The sequence below is a fragment of the Abrus precatorius genome, unplaced genomic scaffold (genome assembly GCF_003935025.1).
Source record: "Abrus precatorius isolate BTA unplaced genomic scaffold, Abrus_2018 Scaffold6, whole genome shotgun sequence".
Lineage (NCBI taxonomy): Eukaryota > Viridiplantae > Streptophyta > Magnoliopsida > Fabales > Fabaceae > Abrus > Abrus precatorius.
This window is the reverse complement of record NW_020874406.1, coordinates 5,271,236-5,279,370: the sequence shown is the minus strand read 5'-3', so window position 1 is coordinate 5,279,370 and position 8,135 is coordinate 5,271,236.

Sequence of the window (8,135 nt, the reverse complement as noted above, 5' to 3'; positions counted from 1 at the left end):
AGAGCTGAACTCATCTATGCCATCCTCACTGGCATGCCCATCCATGTGGGAGACGTTGTTGGTAACTTCATCATGAGAGTCTTAAGCACCAAGAGGGACTCACTTACTTTCCCATCCATCATCATCATGCTCTGCCAGGATGCTGGAGTAGACATAGGTGAATACTAGTAGAGAATTAAAGTAACCCCTTCCATCTCTACAGCCATGGTGAAGGATCTCTTTAATGCCAAGAAACATACTGTTGACCCAGGTTTTTTCCTACCTGCTGAGTATAAGAAAGGAAGCCCCCCTTGGATTGAGAGCACAAGTCAAACAACTAGCACTCAGACAGGACACACTGCATGCCAGTCAGAAATCCATGCTGAACCTCCTGGAAACTATGATGCTTAATATAGGAAAGAAGTTAGACATGACCTCAAAATAGATTTATGAAGCTCATACATTCTCTACACCTTTCCTCAGAGTACTTATTAACCAGGACCTACCTCCTTTCACAGCCACCAACCTTGCACCTGCAGCTGAGAAAGATGGCAGCTCCAGTTCTCTAGAAGAGGAAGAGCATGATGAGGATGCCAATGACAACCTTTCATCCTCTAGCTCAGATGAAGATCTCATTTAGCTTCACTTTCCCTTATAACATTTACTATTCTGCCATTTCTACTTCATTTTCCTGTATTTATTAACTACTATTTTCCCTGTAATTATTGTACTTTACCACTTTCAGTACCATCTCTCCCTTTATTTTTCCTCCATTATCCCCATGAACAATATTTGACGCTTTCATATATGCTATTCGCAGTTCAATTTCCATTATTCTACTCTGTGCTGAATCCACTATGCGTCTTTGTGCAGAGAATGCCCTCAGTCCCACCAAGAGGAGCATGAATTTGATGATTAAATGTGAATCCATCATTAATGAAAGGGGGTGATCTCTTTACCTCTGTTTTACATTGTCTTAGTCTGTTTTTCCCGCATAGTTCATAGATAAAATACAAAAATATTTTTATTATTTCTGTATTTTTTATTCAGTTCAGTGTTGTAATTCTAATTTTATATTCTGATTGCACCTCCCATTCAACTCATAATCATTCTCTATTTTGTAAATAATTACCATTCCTACCATACTGAACATATTTTCTTGTAAGATGAACTGTACTCACATATTACTAAGTAATTATCACCTTTTACCATAGTAGAGAATTGGGTCTTAAATTTCTTTTCTGTGTGCACTTTACATGTATTTTTGCATCTATCCTCTAGAACTTGCCCTGTTTCTTAATGGAATATGCATTGTGCAATTTTTCATCTAGATGATTGAGGCCTTCTTTGCACACACCCACCCACCCTAGCACGCCCTTGCACCTAATTTTCCTTGTTCCACATTCCTTCTTTTGTCAAACTTAATCTACAAAAATAATTTTCTTACCTTAAGAAGAGGTATTTCTTTTGAGTTGCATTAAGAGTGAATGCAATAATCTAAGTTTGGGGTGCTAATTATGACTGTAGTTGCTTGTGGACAAGCAAGATCTTAAGTTTGGGGTGGTGAGCATTATACATGTAAAAAAAACAAATAAAAAAAATGCTTGAATTTGAAGAAAAGAATGATTGCCAAAGTCTAATGAATCACAATTGAATGAATAGAAGTGAAAGAAAAAGAAAAAGAAAAATACAGCAAGTCATTTGATAGAAAAAGAATTCCCACATAAGATAAAATAATGAAAAATATGGTGAAAGAATGCTTGAACCTCATAAACTGTATCATTTAATGCATTTCATTCTAGTTGTTGTACTCATTCACTCAAAGAAATTCCCTCCTCTTAAAAACCCACTTGAGCTTTTGTCCTTTCTTGATCAAAATTGAACCTAATCTAACCACATTTATGACTAAGAAAGCCCTTATGATAGGTGGTTCACTGTATCTAAGCAAAGGAGATTGAGAATATGGGTAAGCATATGATAGGGTGAGGCAAAATGCATAAATTGAGGAAAAACACTTAGTTTAAAACATTGATGAGTGAAGAGTGAAACACCACCATGTGAGCTAGATAATTCCTTTGCATTGTGTGGATTGTGTGATACCTTGATGGATTTTTGTTTCAATTTACTGGGACTTTGCATGAAAATAATTGATGTGAGTGTGATTTCTCTGCTGAATAGATCCATGATTTTGAAAATATTGGAAGTGTCAATTGGAGTCTAAGATTGGAATAAAAATCTTTGAGAAATTTTTTTGGATAAATCCAACCCTTTACCTTCAATTTTCTTGAGTTTTGATTTGCTTGAGGACAAGTAAAGGTTTAAGTTTGGGGTTGTGATGAACCCACAATTTGTAGATATTTTGTCTAGGTTTTTATAGAATTTTAATAAAAAAATGGACTTAGAAATTGTAAATAGTATAAAAATCTCATTTAGGTCAAATATTATAACTTTCTTAATTTTTGTCTTATTTCCACTAATTTTTGTGAATATATTTTGCAAAAATAAGGAAATCAACAAGGTTTTGTTCCTACAAGTATTTGTTACTCTACAAAATATATTCGCAGAACAAAACCTTAACAGATTCTAATTCGAGACCTATATTTTGTTTGTAGGTCATATGTTGTCTTAATTTAGTAACATACTCTTTACAACTTTTTCATTTTAAGTCTAAATGTGATGAAATCAGTGAGATTGTTCTCTATATTCATATATTTTCAAGAAAAAAATATATATTCATATATGAGACTATCAACTCACTCTACTGAGAATAAACTTCCTTTACAGGTCATATAGTTCCTTTTATCTATCAACAACTTATTTTAAAAATCATAATTAATTCAATTTAAAACAAATTTTAGTGAAACCAGTGAGAAATTACTCTTAATATAGTTTGTTATCTAAATAAAACATTTCTGTTAATTTTTCAAAATAGTTCTTATAATTTATAGAAATTGCAATTTAGCTCCTAAACTTTAAATTATTTGTAAACATGTCCTTTTTTCAAAACTTTGTGATTTTTGAGTTATCTAGCACATTTTTTTCCTTGCTTCTAAGTCATTATCTAAGTCTTAATATAGTAAAAAAAATATTCCTCTGGCCCTACCACTTTTGTGATTAAATATTTTAAATTTTTGAAGTCTATTTAGGGTCAAACCATGGTATATTCTTATTTAAAGATTCAATCTTTTCAATTTAATTCAATAACTTAGTCAACTTCATGTACTCGTTATACTCCAGAGGTTCTAAAAGTGTCCATGGGTCCAAAAATTCATTTCTTAATTACTTTTCATTTTTTGGTCATTTTTCTTTAACTCTTTTACTCAAAATCTTCAAAAATAGATTTAAAATATCATTTAAACTCAAAATAAATCCAACAACTCTAGAATAATAAAATCATGTGTATTGACCTTCTAGAAAAGTTTTAGTGGCTTTTGCAATTTTCTAAGACAAAAAACAACATAGAAAAAATTCTAATTATTTCAAAACTGTAAATCTTCTTAAAAATTTGTAAAAATTCCTTTTTATGCCCTACCAAAGCTCAATCATGAATTTTTAACCAAGTTTTATATACTTATTCCTTACCAAGGTCAATCAAAGAATTAAAACTCAAATCATGCATCAAAATGAATATTTACAAAAAGAGCATATATTTCAAGACAGAAAACTCCTAATTTTTGTAAAAAAAACTTAAAAGAATGTTCAAACAATTCCAACACATATAATTGCATACAGTTATCATAATATCACGATAATAATACATAGCATGCAAAGTTATCAACAAAATCCCCTCAAAATACACATTTACAATTTGTTAAGATTTTTTTTTGTAGAATTTCTTGTTTTTGTGTTTTTAATCATTTCCTTATATTTTCTTGTTCTAATCAATTTTATTTTCATATATCAACTAAATTCATTAAATTTTCATTCAATATAAATGGTTTATGGTTTCTCCTGACTTAAAAAATTATTTATTAAGAGTATTCCCTAATTTATGAAATATACTCCCTTCCCATACTTGATTTTGTCTTATCTTTTGGTGGGGTTACAAGTGTGTGTTGGTCTCCTCCCTCTCCTATATTTATTGGTTTGATTTGAACCTATTTCTTGCCCCTCCAAATCAACGTTGAATATGTCCAAAAAGGTCCTCAAATATTGCAATCTTTTTGCTTAGTTTTGGTGGTGGGTTGTTGGTGTTTTTTTTGGGACGGGGTTTTACCTATTTTGTTTGCATAGATGATGACATGGATGAGTTATGAGATTTTCTTTTGGTATGTTTTAGATGTGGTTAAGTGCTTAAAAGAGTTTGATTTAGCTGGATTTAGAATATTTGACTAAGTGTTTAAAATGTGCTTCATTTCCCACATAAAAATGGCCTTATCTTTGATGGGTGTTTTTTTAATTTTTTTTCTTAACTTTTATGAGGCAGGGGTATTATAAATAACTAGAGGAGTTTAATGGAAGAAACCTTTCTTTTGAAGTCTCCCTCTAATTCAACTTTTATCCTTGTGAAATGTAGTCTCCAAAAATCATGCTCAATGTGAAAATTTTGACTCTTATGATGTCATCTAGTTTGCCTAAGTTTACTTGCTTAATTTGCCTTTAAATCTTTGTTATTCATTTCATACTTTTTTTCTCATGTAACACTATTAGTTGGCTAAATTTGGTTTGGTTTGGTTGGCATTTGGTTAGGGATTAGATCATTGACTCTAAGTGTAAATTTTATGAGTTTTGGTAAACCAAGCTTCCTATCCTATTGGCCCACTTCACTTCAGCTGATTCCTTGCATAATTATTTATAAATTGAGTCTCTTTTCATGCCAAAAACAATGCTACTTGTATTTGATAAGATAGGATCACAAAATTGAAAGTTTTGCCCATTTTGCCTAACATTTTCACACCACATAGTGCTAAATTTTAGAAATTTGGTTTGAATTTTTTATTTAATATTTTGGCCTGGTTATTGAACAAATATAACTCTATTTTACCCAATAAATTATCATAAAAATTTCATATTTTTTTCATGATCATTTCCTTGCCCAAATTTAGTCATCATTTTAGGAGTATTTGATCTTTTTAACTAATTTTGTAACTTGTATTTAATTTTTTAAAACTTATTAAAATTATTGTAATCCCTAATTTATATGGTCTAAAATCATTTTAAAAGATTTTGAGTAATTAATCTCTACTAAAATTGAGTTACCTTATAATTATGTTACTTGATTTATTCTTAATTTACCTTTTTTCAGGTAAATTTTTGTTAAGTCTAACTTTTCAAATATAATCTAATTCTAATTTATTTAAATTGATATGGCTAATAATTAGTTTAAAATTAATGCAATTTTGAACTATTTACAACTTATACCTTCACTAGTGCTTGTGGTTGTGATAAGTCTATATTTTGGGACATTTTATAACTTATTTTCATATACATAGTCCTTACTTGATAGATATTTCGTATTAATTTTCTCGTTAATTATTACATTTTAACAATAATTAATTTTCACTAAATTACAAAAAAAAATTAGACAATCAAAGAAAATTTTGATGGAAAAGTGTTGACAACTCACTTACACAGTCTTGTTTAGCATTCAATATGAGCGTGTTTTATGGACTAGCACGAGTGTGCATGATTGCTCTTGCTTCACTATTTGATGGTTATTTTAAGAGATTTTTCAAGGTTTTGGAAGAGCCTCCTATTTAAGGAGTGACTAAAGCTTGTGAAAGAAACTTTTTTATGAGTTTTGGACACGTTTTAGGAGTGGAGATCACTAGTAAAATGAAGAATACCTTTCAGAGCTTAAGCGAATGATTTAAAGCGTATTTTGGCAGCAAGGATTGTGACACTTTTAATTTGTAAATTGTTTCTTTCATAATTTATAAGGAATTTATAAATTTATTTAAATTATAAATTAAATCTTTCTTACTTGTGATACGAGAAAACTTAGTAAATTTTTAAATTTTCATTTCTCACAGTTCAATCCATAAAAACTTAATAATACTTGAATGATGGACATTAAAACATTAAACGTTTTCCATTGTAATGTAACTAGAAAATGAAATTTTAATAACAGTAATCAATTAACATATTTAGTATTACACATTTACATAAGTTTAGTATTTACAAATCAAATCCAAAATACATTAAAACTTAAGTTGAATAATTACAAAGCCAATATATATATATATATATATATATATATATATATATATATATACCCACACCAAAATCCTGAGAATATGATCCTAGTTTGGATCATTCTTTATCAAATTAACCCTCTATTCTTTCCATCTCTTTTGATGTAAGGTCATTATCTTAATGATCTTCATGTCAGCTATGACCTCTATGTCTTTGCTCTCGAATAAAGTTGATTAGTCTTTCTAGGTAGTCATGGTCATGAAAAGCATACACGTAGTTCACTGTAGCTGGTGTTCTAACCATTCCTTTATATATGTACAAAACAAGAGTATGTGGATCCTACCACTAGTAGGGTAATCAAAGGGAACATTATGCCCTACTATGTATGATCTTTACAATAATAACTTCATCAGATCCATTCTCACTAATTATAACAAATTTACAGTGGCTCTCTCTGCCATTCCTTAAGTACATTGTTTAGTCTACTCTCAAAACTCCACTCCGTTAACCTAATTAGTCTATTAGAGGTGATCATTCTTATTTGCTGAAATGTAAGTAAAGATGAGTCTTCTCCTCACCATTAAAACATAACCAAAATAATTAATTTAGAATTTTTCAAAAACAAACATAGTAATAAATGTATCAATAATATCATAATACATAATGCAATATGTCATTCTGTCATATATGTACTTCTTTGTGCACTATGATCAGAGTCAATTGTTGCCTTTTATGTATTCTATGAGGTTTTGTACATATAGGTAAATATTCACCGATTAACCCATGCACACAGATCATTGCATGCAATATTGGACCCCTTAGCAAAAGTACAGTCAAGAGTAATAGTCAGGAAATAAGTGTGTGGTCTATCATGCTTTCACTCTCATATATAACACGGAATCACAAATAGAATCACCACCCTGTATTTCTCCTATATTTTTAAAATTGGCTCCATTTTCATACTCTTAGTGTATCTCTATTACTATCCACACTAATTCCTTTCATCATCATATTTATTGATAATACATTTTCTATCATTTATTCTTTATCATATATTAAATAAGTCATGTCGAAGGTTGGACACCCTGAACTCAACTCAAATCGCATATTTTTAATAAATCATATACTACCCATTTAGTAAAGAATAAAACACATATCTTCTAGTTCATTAATTCAAAGAATCCATTTTTAAATTTAGATTTATGAAATAGAAGCATGTAACCACTTACAAAAATAGAGCACATATGTATGTACACATACACACACACACACACACACACACACACACATATATATATATATGTTTATTTATTTTTATACATCACATACGTATAGTTTTATTAATGGGATAAAACTCTTTTTACCTCAAGTAGATGATTTATGAAAGGTTTTGTGGAAGATATTACCCGAAAGACCAAGTTCTTCCTAATATTACAAAGTGGAGTAGCTTTTGAGAAGAAAGAGAATGATGAAGTAGAAGTGAGATTGGAAGATTAAGCTCTAAAGAGTTTACTTGAACTCAAGTGGAAAATATGTTCAAACTCGAATTCGATAGAGGTTTTGAATTTAAAAGGTGTTTGTTTAGTTGTGAAAAGAAGTGAGAGAATAAAGAGGGATATAAGAAATGGTTACTTGCCTTGAATTCTAAGATTTTAAAACATTAAGTTACTTAAATACCCTTTTTACTTGCGAAATCTTGCTTGAACAAGACCATTTTTGCCTGAGCTTAAAAATCAAACAAAAATTTCTACACATTTGCTGATAATCTTGCATGAGTGAGATACTTTTTTACTTAAGCGAGACCATTCTTACTTGAGTGAGATAGGTTCACCTGAGCATGACCTGACACTCTAGAGAGATATTAATCTATCGCCCAATCTCGCTTGAGCAAAAATACTCTAGAGATATCTCTTTTCAAATCAAGCAATCTTGCTTGAGTGGCAAATGCTATAGTTTTCAAACATAAAATTATTTTATTTTAAAAAAATAATTGCAATAAAAACTAGGGTGTTATAAGGATT